The 23,996-nt window shown below is 42.7% G+C and overlaps 1 protein-coding gene across 1 annotated transcript in view; it reads right to left on the reverse strand.

The window, feature by feature from the left end:
* Window positions 1-23,996, reverse strand: part of LOC132820014 (sodium- and chloride-dependent neutral and basic amino acid transporter B(0+)-like) — a 130,950-nt gene that overhangs the window by 71,669 nt on the left and 35,285 nt on the right. The gene's annotated exons all lie outside the window — the stretch shown is intronic.

Below are 23,996 nucleotides of genomic sequence, written 5' to 3' on the forward strand. Positions count from 1 at the left end.
GCATGGACGAGTTGGACCGCAGGTTTTGTTTCTATGCTGGACATCTCTATGACTCAATGACTCTTGGTGTTCCTGCTATAATGTGCGTTTTGTCATTGCGGTTTGGCTACAATGTGATTAATTAATTATGGGTGATGTTTGGATAATGCGAAGTTTCTCTTGAGCAGATTTTCTGTAGCAATCTACAACACAATTCTCTGTAACAATTTCAATAGCACGATTTTCTGTAGTGCGGAGTTGCAGAAGAACGCAACGGCTGCATTACAGCAAAACAACCTGTATCTAGATGCATCTGCTCCAAGCTCAGCGAGGTTACTCTCGTTTTTAAAATCATTTCACAAGATGTTAGCATCTTCACATTTGTTGCCCATTCTGGATTACCCTGATAATGAGTGACCTGTTGACCCAGGAGGACCTGTTAACTAACAAAAGATAGTTAACTGTTAATCGCAATGCTGTGCAGTCACACGTAGGCCAGACCTGGCAATCATGAAAAATATTGTTTGACAATGACTCTGGTGAAGCAGGTAGGTGTCTGCAATAACTGATGGTTGTTTTATGGCATCATTCAATTCCAGATTCTATTAATCACATGGAAACCTCACAAACCATTGTGATGAAATATGGAGATGTGGGCACCATGGTGGTTCAGTGGTTAGCACTGTTGCCTCACTCACCAGGAACTCAGGTTTGATTCCAGCCTCGGCTGACTGTCTCTGAGGAGTTTGCACATTTTCCCCGTGTCTGTGCGGGTTTCCTCTGGGTGCTCTGGTTTCCTGCAACAATCCAAGCAAGCTAGATGAATTGGCCATGCTAAATTGCCCATAGTGTTCAGGGATGTATAGGCTAGGTGCATGAGTCAGGGGTAAATATAGGATAAATGGGTAGGGGAATGGGTCTGGTTGGGTTACTCTTTGGAGATTCGATGTGGACTTGTTGGGCCAAAGGGCCTGTTTCCATACTGTATGGATACTACGATTCTATGACTCACAGCTTTTGGCAGTGTTGGGTACTTGTTTCCCTGATAATAGGAATAACCAGACAGGGAACTGCACAATGCCTTCGTGAAGTCTTTATTGCAGAAGTATGGCGTTAATGGTACATAGCAAGGTGATGCAAAGCACATCTGTCTGTGTTTTGCTCACATTCTTATACATTATTTCTTCATTCTATGCTCTCCCTTTACCCAATCCTCAGCCTCCATTTACTCTGAGTACTTCTAACCAATCACATCTTACATGTCGAATCACAAAATGTTTCTCTATGTCCTGCGATTATCTGCTAAGTTAAGCATGACCAAAATTTACTCATCAACACAACTTGTTCTGACTGTGATTGCCAGATGTTTCCTTTACAGGGTACTCGATATTTTGTTTGTCAACTGTACTGCTATAGTGAGCAACTGAGTGAATTTAAAATTCTCATAAAGTTATAGAGCACGGAAACAGACCCTTTGGTCCAACTCATCCATGCTAACTATGTTTCCCAAACTAAACTAGTTCCACTTGCCTGCGTTTGGCCCTTTTGATTCCAATCACATTGTACATTATGAATCATTACCCATATGCAGCAGTCAGTATTCACTTCTTCTGATGTCGTAACTTGGGAGGGTTAAGGGCACGAGTAAAACAACATTTGATACATACATATAAAGCAAGAATAACAACAAGAAAGATGTTAATCTCCTGGAGGATAGATGTTTCAAGTGATCCTGACCAGTTATAGCCCAATTCTATATGGTACTTGAAAGGAGTTGTCTAAGTTTGTCGACCTCCTTGTGAATATGAGCAGCTGAATTTATGATCTCTTCAGAATTGGCCAGAATGTAGGTACAACACTCTTTTCCTACGTGGGCACAGGTCCGTCCTTTCTCAGATAGTAGCCAATCCAGGGCCATTTTGTAATTTTGTAATGTTCTTGTTCGAATAGCAACCATTTCTACATTACTCTTATCAAGGGCTTGGGAGGTGTCATGAACTACTTGTTCCAATATGGAATAGAGTAATTGAATCTCAGAAAAGGATTTATATGCAGCATATGGCCAATACCAAAGGGCAAAGAACTTGTCTATCTTACAGTTGCAATGTTTATGGAGAATAAGGGATGAAAGGTAGAGTATGACACATAAAAGGGACTAAAAAAGCTAAATAAACAGAAACCAGATCATGACAGAGGTAACCACGTGTAAGCCTTATGTCCGCAAACAAAAAAAAGTACCATTGCACAGGATAAACTGAGTTATATAGTTCGGGAGCCAGGTGTGGTCAAAAGTTTCTGCTGATGTGAGATAATAAAATTAAGTTTAGATGGAAGACAAGCATCAGATGTGCCATTAAAATATTAGGTACAATTACTCTGACCTGCAAACCAACCCTTCGGCTTAAATCAAGTGAGACAAATAGAACATAACGGTTTTCCCACCATTGATGTATTAGTGATGGTGATACGGACGGTATTAAATTGAGTTCAATACCAGCATTCAAATGCCGAAAAACTGTACCCTGTCGATTCCCACATACCTCTGGTGCCATTAGTTTCCACCCAATATATCCCTTTCTCTGTGGAAAATGTGGCAGCCATGTGGGATTCGTTCTGGAGAGTGACCCATTCAGCCACTGCAGATACATTAAAAGGCATGGGTCTAAGGGGATACCGTCCTTTGAATGTATGGGAATATGAGAGCAAACCCAGCAGCTGGAGACATTCGTATGTCCAGGATAAACATAAGACATGCACAAAAAAGTATTCGCATACAACTTGTGCCTGACAGTGCATGTTCATGTGACCCAAGAGATCAAAACAATTACGAGTTCCAAAAATAAAAACTTTGTCACAATGGGGCAGGGGTGTTAGCCCTTTTGACATGTGATGCATGAATCCAAGTCTTCCTGCCCTGCATATTCATGGCTGAAGGTGATAGGAGAAGAACTTGATACCGACCTTCCCACTTGGCACCCAACGGTTCTTTGTGTATTTTCTTAACGTAGACCCACTTGCCGGGAATGATGTCGTGAACACCTTTAGGGGAATCTCCTCAAGCTGCTGACACCTGTTGGGAAGCAAAATGAACAGAATCGGTTAGATCCTGAAATACTTTAACAATGAATCACTCAATAGTTGACAATCTGCTGTTCTAAGATCAATTGTACCAGGTAAAGACATGAGTCTACCAGTTATCACCTCAGAAGGGCTCATACCTGTGGTTTAATTAGGGATAGCTCAAATGCTACATCATACCAGAGGCAGAGCTTGAGGCCAAGGCAATCCTTCCTGATGATAGTTAGCCGAGTGTTGGTTCAGAATCCGATTTGTGTGTTCCACCTGTCGCAGTGACTGAGGGTGATTAGGCCAATGCAATTCCCACTTAATACTCAGCAGTCTCTACACTTCCTGGCACAATGCATCTACAAATTGAGTCTCTTGGTCCAAATCTATACAACTTGGGAGTCCCCATCGGGGAATGTATTCCTTACAGAGGGCTGTAGTGGTATGATTGGACGTGGCTTGCCGAGTGGGAGATGCTTCCACCCAGCTTGACAATTTGTTAAGAGTGACTCAAACCTCGAAATATCCTTGACATTTTGGTCGGGATATCTAAGAAGATGTTGGAAGAGCCCAGCAGGTGCCAGAGGTCTCAATTGTGCAATCACTGTGGTTGGTCCAGGATTATTTTTGCATGTTGCGCAACGATTTGCCACAAATAGCGTATGTTACTTGAATCCTGTTCCTCACTAACTCTTTTGGAGCCTTGCCATCATCTGTAATGGAAACAAATGTCCCCACCAATAAATTTTCTGTGCCAGAAATGTCATTAGTATTTGTGGTGTTCTTTTTATTTTCTTTCCTTTTTTTTTAAACCCCCACACTACCGCCTAACTGCGGTAGTGCTTATTTTTTCCCCTGCACCCATGGTGTGTGTGCAATTGTGAGACACAGTAAGAGACACAAGTTGCACAAATCTTTATTTAATTTCCACCACCAGGAAGAAAGGAAACACCCGAATGGCCTGTGACAAGCAGTGCCCTTCACATCAAAGGGCAATGCTGTGTGATCAAACAGTGAAGGGGAGGAGAGACTAAATCAAAATAGAGTTGGAGGGGGAAATGATGCACCCCACTCCCTGCGGCGCCCACCTCTCCCTGAACAACTCCAGGGTGTTGGTGGACACCGCGTGCTCCTTCTCCAAGGACACCGGGCCCTAACGTAACCGCGGAAGAAGGGCAGGCAGTCGGCCCTAACGACCCCCTCCACGGCCCGTTGCCTGGACCTGTTTATGGCCAGTTTGGCCAGGCCCAGGAGCAGACCCACGAGGAGGTCTTCAGACCTGCCCTCCCTCCTCCGCACCGGGTGTCCGAAGATCAGGAGCGTGGGACTGAAGTGCAACCAAAAGCAGAGGAGGAGGTTTTTCAGAAAATCAAAAAGGGAGTTCAAACGCCCACACCCAATATACACATGGTCCACGGACTCCACAGCGCCACAGAACAAACAGTTGGGCTGGGAGTCCGTGAACCACCGCAATCTGCGGTTGCAGGGGACTGCTGCAAGCAGCACCCTCCACCCCAGATCCCCGAGAGAAAGGGGGAGGACTCCCGCGTAGAGGGCCCTCCACTGGGGATCCCCACCGTCCGGTGGCAAATGGGCACGCCAGGGCATGTCCGGACGGTGGATGAGGGAGAAGAGGTGGACGGTGTGCAGCAGCAGTCGATACAAGGCCCGCCCGCCTTTTCACCCCCTGAAAAGAAACAAAATTAAAATTCCGGAGGTGGCTCAGGTTGTGGGGCACAGGCTCCCGCGGGAAGTACGGGACCTTGGGGCCAATGCGAAATTCCGTCCGGGCTGGGGTGAGCGCGGACGGGATCCCACTGCACACCTGAGCATCCTCCAACTGGTGCACTACGTCGGGTCCGAGCACCGCCGTTTTAAGGCGTCGGATGGCGGTGGCCACGTACCGGACGTCTACCGCTGCCCTGCTCGCTATGTTTGCGGCAATGTCCAGCCCAGGCCCCCGGCACCCAGCACGTCCCCGACCCTGGTCACCCTCGCCGCCACGGCCCTCCCCTCCGACAGCCACTCGAACCCGCGAGCACGGAGGTGCGGATTCCTGAGCAACGGCTCCCTGACAGCAGCCGCTACTCCTGCCGGAGGGTAGGCGCGGCGCGATTCGACCATGTTCCAGACAGTGATCAGGTCCTGGTAAAAGACAGGCAGCACCTTGAGGGCGACCTCCAAACCGTCACGGTCGACGAACAGGAGCTGCGTGTCGTAGTTGAGGTTACGCACCTGGCGGAAAAAATACGTCGCCAGGGCGCACCACCTAGGAGGAGGCTCGACGTAAAGGTATCGCTGCAAGGTCTGAAGGAGGAAGGTCGCGACCTGGGTGCGGACGCACACCAGCGACTGACCGCCCTCCTCAATAGGGAGACTCAGAACCTGCGCAGCGACCCAGTGCATCTTTTTGTCCCAGAAGAAGTCGACCAACGTTCTCTGGATGTCAGCGACAAAGCCAGGAGGAGGGACCAAAGTGACCAGCCGGTACCACAGCATGGCGGCCACCAGCTGGTTTATGACCAGCACTCGGCTCCTGTAAGATAGCACTCAGAGCAGTCCTGTCCAGCGGCCTAGGCGAGCCGAGACTTTGGCCTCCAGCTCCTAGTATTCATGGTGTTACCGGTTTATTGGTCTCTCTGCCTTCAAACACCACTAACCACACAATTTCAGTCCTACTCCAATCCATGCCCACTTTTCTTCCCATGAACACTGTCCCTTCATTGTCTTTAAATCTTGTCACTTGCGACTAAAGTCTGCAATTTAGTTATTACTGTCTCTTGTCAGCCATTACCTTCAGAGGCTGCCTTTCTAGCAGCTTCAAAAACAGCTAGAATTCTATGGGATTTTCTTTATTATGGACTTTACAGTTTAAAAACCAGGTAATTCTACGGCAATTCGGAGATTATGAGCTTCACCCCCAATTCTAATTGGGGTTCCTGCAGCTAAGAGCACTTTGCTGTGCTGAAGTGCTCGCTGACAGACCTCCTTGGGCTATGACTTCATGCAGGCTAGTAACAGCCCAGCTGGCGTTCTGAGTACCATTCTCAACAAACAAAGATATGTCTATGAAGATAACTCAATCTGGATTCTGCAAGGGTTCCTTAGCCACCCGAGCTGCTGCAGAATTTCCGCACAATCATGTTCGCCTTTGACCTAATCAGTCTCTTCCCCTCCTCCTCCTCCCCACCCTCCCAACTCTCCCCCCAACCCCCCCACCCCTCCACCAATTGGTTCTGCGGGGTTGGGAGCAAAATTGGACTGAACTGGCGGCAACAAGGTGGAGGTTGAGAGCTTCCAAGAGGGTGGGAGGCCTGATTCATAGACAACATGGCAAGGACTGTGTGAAGGCACTTCACAATCAGTTTCTGATTCAATACAGGATGCTGTGGCTATTAGCACCTTGGAGGTACCTTTCGTAGCTCTCAAACGGCTACCCCATCCCAGCGCCACTGGGTCCAACCGAGCATAACACAATAGTAGCTAATGGGCCAATGTCTGTCACTGTTTTCCTGGGGCAGTACAGCTTTCATATAACTGTCCTTTTCATGGACATGAAGAGTGAAAAGGTCTCCTGTTATTTGGGATACCCAAAGCTGAGGCTGAGTACACAGCAGATTTTAATCTTTGGAAGGCAGAATGCTACTTTGGGGTCAGTCTGCTTGGATTCACTCTTTTCTTTCAGGAGATCATTCAGTGGCGGAGCTAGATGTGCGCAACTACCAATCCAGTTTCACTTGAAATTACAATGACCTAGAAAAGATCTGAATTCCCAAATAGTAGTGGGTTATTTGGCTGTTCAAGTAACGGCTGTCCAGTCCTGCCTTATTTCATGTTTTCCTGCTGAAATGTTTTGTCCCAGGTATTCTACCTCTTCTTGGGCGAGTTGCACCTTCTTCAGGTTTGCCTTAAAGAGTACAAACGATCAAGGAGAATGCGTAAAACTGCCCTATGCTGTTCCTTAGTCTGGAATGCTATTTGAATATCACCCATATACTGAATCATTGTGGATGTTATCAGAGGCAATTCCCACAAATGATCTTGCAAGGCCATGTGGAATATAGTAGGGCGACTGTGAAAGCTCTGCAGTAGATATACTGTCGTTGTTGGCTGGAAAAAGCAAACCATGGTTGTCCCTCACAGGCCAAAGGAACGGACCCAAATCCGTTGGCCATGTCTATCACTGAAAAATATTTGTATTTGGGTGAAAGAGAATTAAAAATGGCACAGGGATCTGCAACCAAGGGTGCTTTTTGGTCAATGCATTGGGTCACTTTCCGGTAATCTACTGTCAGATGTGAAGTTCAGTCTGTCTTTTTAACCAGATGAACTATGGACTTCTACTGGTATACCTTGTTGCTCTAATCATTTGATTACAGGTAAAACATCAGCAATGGAGACAAAACTAATGGAGTATTGTTTAGTACATGCTGGGAGAACTCCAGTAAAAGTGGGTCATCTTTAACAGGCCGCAGTCATTTTTGTCCTTTGCCCAAATGGGATGATTCTGCCATTCTTCCTGTTTGAGATGTCGTATTGACCAAATAACATTAGATTAGATTACTTACAGAGTGGAAATAGGCCCTTCGGCCCAACAAATCCACACCGACCCGCCGAAGCGCAACCCACCCATACAATTACGTCTTACATAACACTACGGGCAATTTAGCATAACCAATTCACCTGACCTGCACATCTTTGGACTGTGGGAGGAAACCGGAGCATCCGGAGAAAACCCACGCAGACACGGGGAGAACGTGCAAACTCCACACAGTCGCCTGAGGCGGGAATTGAACCCGGGTCTCTGGCGCTGTGAGGCAGCAGTGCTAACCACTGTGCCACCATGCCGCCCACTAACATGGCCATTCTCAAAGTGTAACAGCAAATGTATTGAGTTAATACATCTATCGCTAATAGGGCCTGTGGTATGGGTCTAACCCATACAGATGTAAAAATCTCGTTGGCTTCAATCTTATTGGCAGAGGCTTAGTTTTCTCAAGTCTTAGTTCTTCCCCCCCTACTCCTACAGCAGTTCTCCGCTATCCCTCCAAAGGTAAATTATGTCCATCAATTAAGGGTAAACATGTTAGTTCTGCACTCATGTCAAAAAAGGCCGTCAACTTTCCTATCACCCACCCCATCAAAATATAGCAGCTATCCAAATGGTTCTCGATGGCCGTGAAAATAATGGGCTCAAAGATGGTGATGGGTTGCTCTAGTTTTTTATTAATGAGTTCTTTTACCTGAAGTTCAGTACAGCGCTGGAGCTGTTCTAATAACATAAGATGCTCGTTCAAGGACAACCTCTCCCATCCAGACTCTTTCTTATCCAGTTTGGGGCCCTGTTTTGTCAGTATTTCCCTTTTCTAAGTTGCACCTTTTAGCCAAATCACCCTCTTTTCCACAACTGTCGCACTTCCCTGGGTTTTTCTCAGTGTTAGGAGCTTCTATGGTCTGCATGGCTCTGAGCTTCAATTCTATATTTGCCCCCAGACGATTAGCTTCCTCTATTACTTCACCACAAGTGGGTGAGCTTTTATCCAAATCATGACATTGTACTTTTAACATCTTAGCTAGTTCAAACTGTAAGGCTGCTCCGAAAGCAGCCTTTACTCGGACCAAATTTCGTCCTCTTTCTCTGGATTGTTATTAGGAGCTAGACCAGGAAGCTTGATCAAGACATCAACAAATCTTTCTGCAAAGTTTTTAACATCTTCACTTCCATTCTGTTGGCATGCAGGTTTTTTACTCCAATCAGTTTTAGATGGTCCAAATTTTTGCAGCCAATTGTGGATTGCCTGCCAACTGTGATTTAAAGTCTGTCCTTCCTGTCCCATGTGGTTGTTAACCCTGCAGTACAATGTTTGTCCTGCATTGTTCCCCATTGCGGCAAACAAGATTAGAACTCCATCCATAGACTGTCAGGTAGATATTTTCTTGAGTTTTTCTAACCCTTTCCATGTTTTCATACCTCCCCTCTTCAGGTGTGGCAATTCTTTGGGCCTACTTTCAACTAGTTTGTCTCATGGATTAAAATTGGATAAATTTATATCTTATCTCAAACCTCTCCCTCAATCTTCACTTTTCTTCCCTTCTGTCGTTTCCTCCATACAGGCCTCAGAACAACAGGGGGTGCCTCTTATCTTCTGAACTGAAGGATGTGTCAGAACTTCCCTCAGGGCAGTGGGCACCACTGATAGTACGAATCTTATCTGGGCCATCACCTGGAGGGGCTGGTTGAGGCAAGGGTTTTGGATACAATGGGGCAATCACGTAGGGAGGAGGTGACGTGTGTGACGTAGTTTTAATTGTTCTAATTCCTTTTGAGTTTGTGATAATTCTTTCTCTGTGGTTTTTAATTCCTCTCAAACAGGTTTTATTTCCTCTCTTAGACTATGAATTTCTCTATCATAATTCAATTTTTCAATTATTTCTTGTCTCTATCTGAGTTGTTGTGTTACACAGAGTGACCAGCAATTTTTTTTTCTTATTTTTATATGGGTAGTCTTTCCCCAGACCCATTTAATATCATCCAGGGACCACTGCCCATGGAGGGTCCATACTTTAGACAAATTTTAGTCAGAGTCGTAGGATGGTTAAGTTGTTGTTCAATATGTTCCCTTAATTTCTTCAAGACTTCATCCACAACAATGTCAGGTGGTGCCTGACCACCTTTAACTTTGGTAGGTAGTTCAAATTTAGACATTATCCCTGGATTTCAGGTTAGATTTGAACCAAAATAGACTCTCTAAGAGTCATAGACAATGGCTCTCCTTTTTCTGTCCTATGTCTCAGATCGAAACTGTCTAGTAGTTTCAGATCGCGTCAGACAGGGAAAATCTCAGACCACCACTTCCCCGCTTTGGATGTTTATTACATGAAGAGTCCTTACCTCTCGGTGACGATTAGATTGAAATGATTTTCAAAACCTCTTCCCCTTTATCCTTTTGCGATCCTGCTGACTACGCCTAGTTGTTGGGTACTCATGTCCCCGATAGTAGTAATAACCAGGCAGGGATCGACACGATGTTTTCTTGAAATCTTTATTGCAGAAGCATGGTGTTAATGGTACATAGCAAGGTGATGCAAAGCAGATCTATCTGTATTTGCCTCACATTCTTATACTTTATTTTTCCATTCTATGCTCTCTTGTTAACCCAATCCTTAGTGTCCACTTATCATCCCATTTACTTCTAACCAATCACATTTTACATGTCCAACCACAAGACGTTTCTCGTTATTCTGTAGTTATCTGTTAAGGTAGGCATGACCAAAACTTGCTCATCAACATCACTTGCTCCTACCGTAATTGCCAGATGTTTCCTTTAAGGATAATTCACTTGCAACCAGTTTCATGCCTGCGGCTAATGTTTGAATTCCGATTGTCTCAACACAATAATGTCTTTCCTTTACCCTTCTCAGACTTACCCACATGAACTCTGTTGTATCCCACACAGGGGCTCCCCAATTTCAGAATGTTGGACTTACAAATGCGAGTAATTATGAACATGATCCTGTACTGATTTTCAAGTTTGAAGACCTGACATTTCTTACACTTATGAATGGCTGCTTCCCATTGTCCTGAATTGTGCTAATGACATGTAAACAAATTGACCTGGGAGCTGCCTGTATATTCCTCTCTTACCATGTCTGTGCTTTTTGATATGCCATTAATTATCGCAATTGATCCCTTGACACCACTAGATAGTTTGACACCCTTTGCATAAATATTGGCCCCAGTGCAGTTCAGACTATCCCAATGGTACAGCTGCACCTTTCCCTAGTGCAAATGGCGCACAGATCAGAGTGCATTTCTCCCACACCAGGCTTTCAGCAGTATACTTGTTTTCCTCATTGGATTTGGCCTATGCTAATTTACAGGCGAGTTAGGTAATCATCCAAAGGTTATAATCTTCAAATTCTGTAATTTGCTGTTACCTATACAGACCATTACCACTGGACCCTCCCCCTATCTTTGAAAATAGCTTTTCAACTCTGAGTAGATATCTGAAACCCTGGTACAATGGCAGGCAAAATAGCCTCCTAATACTGAAGATTTGTGCTCCAGAATTTGCCGCTCCCCTAGCCAAGCTGTTCCAGTACAGTTACACTGGCATCTACCCAACAATGTGAAAAATTGTCTGGAAATAAAATGCAGGACAAACCCAGACAGTCCAGTTATTGCCCCATCAGTCTCCTCTTGTTCATCAGTATAGTGATGGAAGGTGTCATCAACAGTATTATTAAACAGCACCTGCTCAGCAATAGCCTGCTCAGTGACGCCCAGTTTGGATTCCACCAGGGCCACTCAGCTCCTGACCTCATTACAGCCTTGGTTTAAACATTGAAAAAAAAACTGAATTCCAGAGGTGAGGGGAGAGTGACAGGCCTTGACATCAAAATTGTAGCTAACTGAGTGTGGCATCAAGGATCAGAAACAAAACTGGAATCAATGGGAATCCAGGGGCAAATTCTTAGGTGGTTAGAGTCAAACCTGACACATAGGAAGGTGGTCATGGTTGTTGGAGGTCAGTCATCTCAGCTCCAGGACACTTATGCAGGAGTTCCTCAGGGTAGTGCCCTAGGCCCAACCATCTTCAGCTGCTTCATCAATGACCTTCCCTCCATCATAAGGTCAGAGGTGGGGATGTTCGATGATAATTGCACAATGTTGAGCACCATTTGCAACTCCTCAGATACTGAAGCAGTCCATGTTTAAATTTAAGAAGATCTTGACAATATCTACGTTTGGGCTGACAAGTGACAAGTAACATTGACCACCTCCACTAAAAGTCATTCTAAATACCACCCCTTGACAGTCAATGGTGTTACCATTACCAAATCCCCCACTGTCATCATCCTGGGGGTTATCATTGACCAGAAACTTAACTGAACTTACCATATAAAAAACATTGGCTATAAGAGCAGGTCAGAGACAAGGGATACTGCAGCGAGTAACCCTGACTTCCCAAAGACTGTCCAATATCTACAAGGCACAAGTCAGGAATGTGATGGAATACTCCCCACTTGCCCACTTGCCTGGATGAGTGCAGCTCCAACAACACTCAAGAAGCTTGACACCTTCCAGGATAAAGCAGCCCACTGATTGGTATTACATTCACAACCATCCACTCTCTGCACCAACGATGCTCAGGAGCAGCAGTTTTTACAATCTACAAGAACTATTGCAGAAATTCATTGAAGATTCTTAGACAGCACCTTTCAAACCCACTATCAGTTTCATCTCAAAGAACAAGGGCAACACCACCACCTTCAAGATCTCCTCCAAGCCATTTACTCTCCAGTTTTGGAAATATATTGCCATTCCTTCACTGTCACTGGATCAAAATCCTGGAATTCCCTCCCTAAAGGCATTGTGGGTCAACCCACAGCAGGTGGACTGCAGCAGTTCAAGAAGGCAGCTCACCACCACCTTCTCAAGAACAACTTGGGATGGGCTATAAATGTTGGCCCAGCTAGCGACACCCACATATCCCACAAATGAATAAAAAGAAGTGAGATAACGAGAGTTCAGAGTTCGTGTTAGAGTAAAAAGTAAGGCTGGTAGGATTAGAGAACAATAGATGAATAAAGATATTGAGGTTCTCGTCAAGAAAAAAAGAATCATATGTCTGATGGAGACAACTTGGTTTAAATAAACTTCTTGAGCAATATAAAGAGGGGAGGGGCATTCTTAAGATGGAGATCAGGAAAGCAAAGAGCAGAAATGAGATAGCTTTGGCAAATAAGGTTAAGGATAATCCAAAGAGATTCCACAGGTTTATTGGGAGAACTAGGAAGGGTCATGAAAAAGCTTTAGTGGGTAAGGTTAAGGATAATCCTAAAGCGTTCTACACTTATGTGAGGAACAAGAGGATGGCCAAATTGAGGGTCAGGCCGATCAGGGATAGTGAAGGGAACTTGAAGGGTCCTTAATGAATACTTTGCTTCAGTAGTCACTACTGGGAGGGAACTTGATGTTTCAGAGGACAGCATGAAACAGATTGATATGCTAGAATAGGTTGATGTTAGGAAGGAAGATGTGCAGAAAATTTTGAAAAACATAAGGATAGATAAATCCCCTGGTCCAGACAGGATAATTCTTAGGTTACTACAGTAAGTGAGGGAAGAGATTGCTGCACCTTTGCTGATGATTTGCCACTGGAATTGTAGCAGGTGATTAGAGGGTGGAAAATACTTGTTTGAGAAAGGGAAAAAGGATAATCCTTGGAATTATGTCAGTGGTGGGCAAATGCTGGAGAGTGCTCTGAGAGAGAGGATTTATGATTATTTGATTGATTGATTGTAGTTTGATTAGAGACAGTCAGCATGGCTTTGTGAGGGGCAGGTCATGCCTCACAAACTTATTGAATTCTTTGAGGATGTGATAAAACACATTGATGAAGGTAGAGCAGTGGATGTGGTATACATGAATTTTAGCAAGGTGTTTGATAATGTTCCACACAGTAGGCTCATTCAGAAAGTAAGGTGGCATGAGATACAGGGAAATCTGGCTGTCTGGATATAAATTGGCTGGCCCATAGAAGACAGAGGGTGGTGATAGATGGTAAGTATTTAGCCTGGAGCTTGGTGACCAATGGTGTTCTGCAGGGATCTGTTCTAGGACTCCTGCTCTTTGTGGTTTTTATAAATGACTTGGATGATATGAAAGTTGGTAGAGTTGTGGATAGTGTGGAGGGTTGTTGTGGGTTGCATTGGAACATTGATAGAATGCAGAACTGGGCTGATGGAGTTCAACCTGGAAAAGTGTGAAGTGATTCACTTTGGTGTACCATGCTTCTTTTTCCTAGGGATGAATTTCTGTTGTGTTTCCAGAAACTCCTGCCATCGCTGTTCCACTGTCTTTCCTGCTAGGCTCCTCTCAGCTCTACCCAGCTCCTCCCTCAAACCTCTGTAGCTGCCTTTATTGGGCTATAACTTCAACAGATGAACCAACATGTAGCAATAACTTCAACAGATGAACCAACATCTAGCTGAAGAAATTCCTCCTCATCTTAATTTTCAAAGGTCATCCCTTCACTACGAGGAAGCATCTTCTCTACATCCACTCTATCCAGGTTTTCAGTATACCGTAAGTTTCAATGAAGTACCCCTCATCTTTCTAAGCTTCATCGATACTGACCCAGAGTCCTCTACCACTCCTCATATGTCAAGCCCTTTGTCCCCAGGATCATTCTTGTGAACCACTCATGTGAAATAACCCATTAATGTGTTGGATCTTTAGTTTGACCATATCAATAACCAATCAAAATTTAAGTGGCATTAGTAGCTGATGCACAGATTTGCCAGTCAATAAAATGAGACCACCGTGGAGATTTCTCACTAAAAGAGGCTGTCAAGTTTGAAAGCTTTTGAAGACAGAAACTGCTGAGCTGTTTCTCTGTCTGTGACAGTGCGCTGCACTCCCAGGACTGTACCTGAGAGCCAAGTTAAACATATTGTTGGATATAATTTCAGTCATCTCAAAAAAAAAGACCTTAGATTATGTACAAGATCCATAGCAAGTATGACACCCTACTGCCCTCTACTACCCTCGAGGTAATTAGGGATGGACAATGAATACTGGTCTGGCCAGTGATGTATCCCTTGAATAAATATGCAAACAAAAACCTCATTTCAATCTGAACTGCCCTGCTATAAAGCAGCACTGCAGAATGGGAGCTTGTACATGTCCAATTGGGATCTCTGATGAGGAACAGGAGGGATACCAATAGCAACAGCACAAGGACAAACAGCAGCAACCCTCTTGACAGGCACATCCCTCTCCATCACACAGACATGGTGGAGACAGAGACCTAGTTCCAAGGGGGATATATGCCTGGCAAAAGGTATGTAAGTAGAGGATTGGCTTCCTCAATTGACAGATAAATAGTGCCTTGCAACAGTCAGACCTCTGTGCCATGTCTTTGCTGATATCTGCAGTCTCCTGGAAGAAAACCTATTTCTAATGGAGTCAAGGTGGGTATGTATTATCAGTGTTGTCTAAGGTTAGTACAGCCCTGAACAGCTTCACGTCCAGACTCCAGTCAGCTGACCAAAAGTACATCTCTCAATGTGTGCTATACTATAACTGTCAAAGATGTTACTTTGATTCTGATGAGGCAACTGAAATTCTATGGATTATTGTCGTGTACGTACATGACCTTCTGCCAGTTTGGAGAAGTCTGATTGGATTCCAATGTAGAATTTAATTCCTTTAGAGGTTCCCTCCAGGGTAAGCCCTCGGATCAGGAGTATGGTCAGAATCACATTAGGTAATGTCGCAGTGAAATAAACCACCTGAGCACAGAATAAATTATTAGGTATTCCCATATTCTCCATTTAAAGTATTCAACTTAACTGAATATTAAAGCAATAGGACTTTAATCGATGCAGAGAATGAAACCGAATAGAATTAGAGGAATAATAATCAGCTGGAGTACATATTTGAAACTGAGATAGGTACTGTAACTGAAATTAAATCATACATTATTTTTCTAAGATATGATATATACTCATGAAAAGTTATATGTCAAAGGGTAAGATTTTAATTCAAAGATAGGGAGTTTGCTGTCACAAGAGAGAGATTTTGGAGAGATTGTAATCCATTCTGACCTATAAACAAGCTATTGTACTTACTATGTCGCAGACTGTTCCCATCAACCCAACCACCAACAGTAATGCAAGGGGATAAGAGCTTGTAAGCAAACACGAGAAGCTGAACACATACCTTCACAGGTGTGCTGTTCTATATTGCTATCCAGTAAGTTTACATCACAGCATGTTTGGTTTCATATTCGAAGTGGGTAGTAGTACAAAAAATTTGTACTTTTGGGTTAAAGATCAGGGTTCAACACATGCATGAGGGAAACAAAATTCCCCAGAGTCCCTGTAGCAGTGACTGAAATCCTTAAAATGAGGGAGACATTGCAGGAATACTGCTGTTCTTTTCCTCAGGAGAAAGATCCACAGATCTCCCTCAGGCCTGAAGTGCCAATTAAGTTTTATGAATCTCCCACTCTTCAATGAGACACTGTTAACATTACCTGGGAGATAAACCAGCCACTTCACAAATAATTTATAAGCTCTAGTTTTATTGTTATAGAAATCTGTATTTTTATAATTGTTTTAATTCTACTCAGCACTAATCATTTACCTTTCCTGAAGATTTGATTCCTTTTGATAACACCGCCCCAATTATGAGCCAGGCCAGAAACAGACAGAGGGCTAAATACCAGACGATCTCCCCAGTCTCATCCATTGAACTTGTACGGCGTAAAACCGCTTTACTGAATAAAATAACAATAGAAAACAGATTGTCTAAGGTCAAATGTCTTTGCACAGAGACACCTTATAAGGTTAACAGGTTTTGTCTAGGTATTTTTCAATTATCCTGTTGAAAAGTGTTATTACATATCTTTGGAGCAGATAGGAAATGAACTCAGACCTGCTGGCTCAGTTGAAGGGACATTACCACCACATCACAAGGGATCTTCAAGATTTTGTTCACACTGTGAACGCTGATGAAATTCCTCAGATTCTAATTTAATTCAAAAACAAGCATTCATAAGAAATGATTCATTGACTGCTTTACCATGCACAGGAACCCCTTCATTGACTTCCTGACTATAGATATGAATACAGGAACAGAGGAAGGCTATTTAACCCCTTGAGCCTGTCCTACCATTAAATGAGTTTGTGACTGACCTGGGACCTGACCTCCACCACCTCAGCTTCGCCCTCACTCCTTAATGAAATAGATAAAAGTCTGAGATGAATAAGGAAATCTAGCAACTCAGAGACACATGCTAAAGGCAAAACTGACCGACCCCAGCAACCTCTACATCTGGACAATGTTCCTTTTAATCACTGGAGAAAAATAGCAACTAACATGCTTATAGTGCACGGGCAGGATACATCCTCATGACTGATAACTTCACTAAACTAATAACTGTTTGATGAATTGGTAATATGATGAGTGTAAGCATTACTTAAATAATTCCTACTATTGTCAGTTTATTTGGCATATCAAAGTAGATAGTATCTGACAATGGATCGCAGATCTTTGTCAAACCAACCTAAGGCATGTGTGTCAAAGGAGGAGTGACTCATATCCCCCTATCAGCTTACTATCCGAGGTTCAGAAAAGATTTACAAGGATGTTGCCATGGTTGGAGAATTTGAGCTGTAGAGAGAGGTTGAATAGGCTGCAGTTGTTTTCCCTTGAGCATCAGAGGCTGAGATTTATAAAATCATGAGGGGCATGGATAGGATAAATAGACAAGGTATTTTCCCTGGGGAGGGAAGCGTCCAGAACTGGAAGGCATAGGTTTAGAGTGAGGGGGAAAGGTATAAAAGAGTCCAAAGAGGCAACTTTTTCATGCAAGAGTCATACATGTATGGAATGAGCTGCCAAAGGAAGTGGTGGAGGCTAGTACAATTGCAACATTTAAAAGGCATCTGGATGGGTATATGAATAGGAAAGTTATGGAAGGATATGGGTCCAGTGCTGGCAAGTGGGACGAGATTGGGTTGGGATATCTGGTCAGCATGGACAAGTTGAACTGAAAAGTCTGTTTCAGTGCTGTACATCTCTATGACTCTATTAATGTTGTTAATACTGTTTCAATATATTTTTATAATTATTAAAAGGACAACAGGTACCTGTATAAAACAGTTTCATTTGTCTGTTTGCGACCTCTTATCTTTGGAAAAAATGGTTATGTCAGGTTATATCTCAACATCAATGTGTGATATACCATTTCGAAAAATGGTCATGATGCCAGCAATATATCATGGCATGTGACATAGTGGTACAAAGTTCTCAGTCTCCATCTTACTGACCTCTAGTCTCTTACAGCATGACATGCTGAGAAACATACTACAGTACATTTGATTATTGAGCTTGAGTCCAAATGCACAATTGTCAGTGACTGTAGTGTACACTAGTAAATATGAGGAGCTATAACAAGTCTATTGAATTCTTTAGTACTGCATAACCCACATTTCATCTTTATGTTATAGGCGTGAATAAAAGTGTCACAGTATGATAGTTGCAACTCACCAGCATTTCATGCCATATCAAGTCAAGGCCAGAAAGAGAGAATACCCAAGGAACTAATAATAAAAGGGAACTTAAGCTAATTAATATCAGCAGTGAAAAAGTATTGGAAAAAACTAAGTGATGAAAAGCCAATCGATCCCCAGGACCGAAAGGGGTACATCCTCATCTGAAAAGAGGTATCTACAGAGATAATGGACCAATGAGTGAATATGTTTCAGAATCCCTATGGTTTAGAATGGTCTCAGTGAAATTAGCAAATGTACCATTACTTTCCAAGAAAAAACAGGAAAGTGAATATAGGAACTGACTGACCAGGCAGCTGACATCAATTGATGGAAAAATGTTTTAATGTTATTATCAAGAGAAACCTAACAACCCATTACAAACATATTATACGATACATATTTACTAAATGAAAATCATATTCAATTAATTTGATAGATGCTTTCTTGGTTACAAATAATGAAGAATTTGGATTTTCAAAGGTATTCAGTTATGTCGGAGAAAACATTAGTGTACAAATAAAATGGTCATGGAGTTAAGGGGGCACATCAGCATGGAGGGAGAATAGACAGCATGATTTCAAAAGGCAGATCATACTTGACTAACTTAATTGAGAATTATTAATGAAATAATGGATAATGCTGATGATGGAAATCCAATGTATGTTGTATATATCGATTTTAAAAATACATTTGACACATTAAAAAAACTGGTTAATAAAATTGATGCTTCTGGTATAGGAGGACCTGTGTCCAACTGTGTTTTAAAATGGCTTAAATGTAGAATACAATGAATTATAGGAATTGGTTATTGTCATAGTGAAGGATAATATACAGTGGTGTATCCCAAGGATCAATACTGGATCCATGATTTGATTTGCGTTTACTCTAAATAGCCTGACTCCAGAATGCAGAATAGTACTTCAAGATCTTGCGGAAGAAACCAGACTTCAAGAATTGGTGAGCAGTGACAATGATAGAAATTGCCTCCAACTTTAGACCATCAGACCATAAGACATAGAAGTGGAAGCAAGGCCATTTGGCCCATCGAGTCCACTCCGCCATTTAATCATACCTGATGAGCATTTCAACACCACTTACCTGCACACTCCTCGGAGGCCTTAATTCCTTGCGAAATCAAAAATTTATCAATCTCTGCCTTGAAGACATTTAACGTCCCAGCCTCCACTGTGCTCTGTGGCAATGAATTCCACAGGCCCACCACTCTCTGGCTGAAGACATGTCTCCTCATTTCCGTTCTGAATTGAACCCCTCTAATTCTAAAGTTGTGCCCACGGGTCCTAGTCTCCCCACCTAATGGAAACAACTTCCCAGAGTCCACCCTTTTAAGCCATGCATTATCTTGCAAGTTTCTATTAGATCTCCCCTCAACCTTCTAAACTCTAAACAATCCCAGGATCCTCAGTGTTCATCATATGTTAGGCCACCACTCCAGGGATCATCCAGGTGAATCTCCGCTGGACACGCTCCAGTGCAGTGAGTCCTTCCTGAGGTGTGGGGCCCAAAATTGGACACACTACTCTAAATGGGGCCTAGCTAAAGTTTTATAAAGTCTCAGAAGCACATCGCTGCTTTTACATTCCAGCCCTCTTGAGATAAATGACAACATTACATTTGCTTTCTTAATCACAGATTCAACCTGCAAATTAACCTTTAGAGAATCCTGGACTAGCACTTCCACATCCCTTTATACTTTGGCTTTAGGAATTTTCTTACCATTTAGAAAATAGTCCATGCCTGTATTCTTTTTTCCAAAGTGCAAGACCTCACATTTGCTCACTTTGAATTTCATCAGCCAGTTCCTGGACCACTCTCCTAAACTGTCTAAATCTTTCTGCAGCCTCCCCACCTCCTCAGTACTACCTGCCTGTCCACATAACTTCCTAAGATCGTCAAGCTTCACCAGATTGCCACCAGTCCCTTCATTCAGATCATTAACATAAAGTGAACAGCTGTGGCCCCTACACCAAACCCTGCGGGACACTACTGGTCACTGGCTGCCATTCCGAAAAAGAACCTTTTATCCCAATTCTCTGCCTTCTGTCAGACAGCCAATCCTCAATCCATGCCAGTAGCTCACCTCAAACACCATGGGTGCTCATCTTACTCAGCAGCCTCTCATGAGGCACCTTATCAAAGGCCTTTTGGAAGTCTAGATAGATTATTTTTACTGGGTTTCCCTGGTCTAACTTACTTGTTACCTCTTCAAAGTATTGAAAGGTTTGTCAGGCACAACCTCCCCTTACAAAATCCATGCTGACTTGTTCTAATCTGACCCTGCACTTCCAAGAATTTAGATGTCTCATCTTTAACAATGGATTCTAGAATTTTACCAACAACTTAGGTTAGGCTAATCGGCTTATAATTTTCCATCTTATGTCTTGATTCTTTCTTGAAGAAGGGGAGAACAACAGCGATTTTCCAATCATCTGGGACTTTCACTGACACTAATGATCTTTGAAAGATCACAACCAACACCTCCGCTATTTCCTCTGAACTCTAGGATGTAGCCTATCGAGGCCAAGAGATTTAAGAATTTTTACATCTTTTAGCTTCTCTAGCATTTTCTCTTTTGTAATGGCTACCATACTCAACTCTGTCCCCTGACTCTCCTTAATTGTTGGGATATTACTCGTGTCTTCCACTGTGAAGATTGACGCAAAGTACTTATTAAGTTCTTCAGCTATTTCCTTATCTCCCAGCACTAACCTTCCTACATCAATTTGGAGCAGCCTAATGTCTACTTTTGCCTCTCGTTTGTTTCTTATGTATTGAAAGAAACTTTTACTGCCAGTTCTAATATTACTGGCTAGTCTACCTTCATTTGATCTTCTTTCTTATTTCTCTTTTTGTTATTCTTTGTTTTTGTACTCTTCCCAATCTTCTGATTTCCGAGCGCTCCTGGCCACTTTATAGACTCTCTCTTTTCTTTGACACATTTCCTGACTTCCTTTGTCAGCTATGGCTGTCTAATCACCCCCACCCCCTCACCCGATAATCTTTATTTTCCTTGGGATGAACCTCTGTACTGTGTCCTAAATTACATCCAGAAACTCCTGCCATTGTTGCTCTGTCTTCCCCACTAGGCTCTGCTTCCAGTCAATTTTCTTCAGTTCTTCTCTCATGTGCCTGTGATTATCTTTATTTAACTGTAACAACATTACATCCGATTTTGCCTTCTCTCTTTCAAACTGCAGACTGAAATCTACCATATTCTGTTCGCTGCCTCCTACGTGTTCCCTTACTATGCCTCATTACATAGCACTAAGTCCAGAATAGCCTGCTCCCTTGTGGGCTCCATCATAAGCTGTTCCAAAAAGCCATTCTCTAAGTATTCCATGAATTCCCTTTCTATGGATCCACCGGCAACATTATTCACCCAGTCCACCAACATATTGAAGTCTCCCTTGCCTTTCTGACATGTCCTGTCTATTTCCCAGTCCATCTTACGCTACTGGTCTTGACCACTGTTAAGAGGTCTGCACATAACTCCCATCATGTTTTTTTGACCTTTGTGGTTCCTCAACTCCACCCACACAGACTCCAAATCATCTGACCCGAATGTCATTCAGTGCCATAGATTTAATTTCATTCTTAACTAACAAGGCAACCGGCCCCCTCCGCCCACCTCCCTGTCTTTTCGATAAGCTGTAAATCCTTTGATGTTTAACTACCAGTCCTGAAACCCCTGTAATCATGTCTCTGTGATGCCTACATCATAATTATTCACAATGATTTGTGCCATTAATTCATCTACTTTGTTACGAATACTACGAGCATTCAGATGAAGCACCTTAATGATAATTTTCTTATCCTCATGATTTCTAGTAATAAATCCTAAGTTATCCTTCGTTTTTGCTTCATTCCTCGTCTGCCTTGAACTCAAACCCTGCACACATGCTAACTTGCTGCTTTACATGGATGAGTTCCAAATGCACAGATTTCATGTGTGATTTCATACTGAATGGCCCAAAAAGACCTGGAAATTTCAGTTGTGGAAGTGACCAAGAAAAGAAACCCTGTTCAGCATCTGGAAGGGGCTGCTCTCCAATCATGTGTTGTTTCTCCCACATTTGCTACTGATAGGGTGACTAGTGCAGAAACGTGGGGGAGAAACAGCCTGTGATTGCAGGAGCAGTAAGCAGATGTGAGTGGGGGACACATAATCCTGAGCACCACAACAGTAATGATGTGAGAGGCTGTTGGGGAGATGTTCCTCTGGGGGAAGAGACTGCCAATGAGAGAGGCAATGAGGAGACACTGATGGGAACAAGGCTGCCATGAGGAGATGTTGCTGTGGGGCAAGCGCTGCCAAGAAGACAGTGGTTTCTGTTGGTAGAGACTACAAGGGGGGAATGGCGTTGCTAGGAGAGAAAGGCTACAATGTAGAGGCCAGGAAGAAAAGAAGGTGTAAAGGGAAAAGGCTGTGAAGGGAACAGAACAGCTTTAAACTTGTCAATTAAAAATTTACTGTTGGTCAGAAAAATGTCAAGCCTCTGAGACAATGAATTCCTTGCAAATAAATGTGACGTCTTTAGCTTAAGGCTGTGTAAATTCAAGACTGTACAGGAAAAAAAGCAGTGGATATTATTCTAATGCACACTATTATTTGGATAATTGAATACTGAATAGATTTATTTCAATAAAAACAGGTTTGTTTTTTGTGTTAACATGTCTCAAATTATTTTGCATCCCATGAACACCTGAGATGCAAGGACTGTGTTAAAGTTAAACTTGCAATTTTTTTGTATGAACTGAGATCCCAAACAATGATAAACAGCTGCATTTTAATAGTGTTTTTCATGACTTGAAGATTTTTCGAAGTGTTAGTCAGTGATGGAAACACTAGGGAAGTCTAATTAGATATTATAGTGGGAAGAAAAATAATCAAATAAGCAAACAATTAATTTAGGGGAGTCTATGGCAAAGGTGCACAACCTGAAAATTAGAGACAGAACCTTCAGGAGTGAAATTAGGAAACATTTACATAAGGCAGCTGGAAGAAGTTTAGAACTCAAATATGCAAGTAAGAATTGATGCTTGATTAAAAGCAATGTTGGATAAATTGTTAAATTAAAATCTATCGAGTCTAAGATATAGTAAAAAGGATAATAACTGCCCGGTTAAAATCCTCCAACTTCAAGCATATCCAATGAAAATGTGTTAGTTGTGACTTCACCAGTGTGGACAGGGTAGGGTAATGATTTTCTGTGCTGCAGTGTTCGTCAGTTATTTTTGAAAGAAGCTTTAGTTTCTAACTTCTGCCTATTGCCTTATACTGATTAAAATACTGCTGTGCTGACAATATTAATGCTTATCGTGGGTGCGCTGATTATATGTTTAATGGAGGATGATAATTGAGGATTTTTCAAATTCTGCTTTTGAGTTAGGTCTCAGTTCCATACTTGTCAACACGTGTACAGAAGATAATGTTACTGCCTGACTGCATCACCTAATGAAAATGTGAGTGAGAATGGAAAAGGAACCCCTGAAAATCAAAAAAAAACCATCAAAATGGAGCATTCAAAATCTAAAAGAAGCTTTTGAAAGAAAGATATTTGACCTCTGAAATGTTTATTCAGGCCAAATGGACAGGTAGATGGCAAATGGGATTTCATCCAAAGACACATGAAGTGATGCTTTTTTGGCAGAAGTGATGAGTAGAGGTAATACAGATTTAATGGCATTGTTCGAAAGAGCTTACGTGATTAAAAGTTGTTGGCAGTTGTTTCGCATTGATCATTGAAGGCAGCAAGATATTGGAATGTAAATGTGAAGAATTGATTAATACAGACAGGAAGCAGACAGCAATGTTTTTAAATTAGCAGGCTGGCCAATAAAAAACAGAACAGTCAAAGAAATGT

Source organism: Hemiscyllium ocellatum, chromosome 11, assembly GCF_020745735.1.
Source record: "Hemiscyllium ocellatum isolate sHemOce1 chromosome 11, sHemOce1.pat.X.cur, whole genome shotgun sequence".
Lineage (NCBI taxonomy): Eukaryota > Metazoa > Chordata > Chondrichthyes > Orectolobiformes > Hemiscylliidae > Hemiscyllium > Hemiscyllium ocellatum.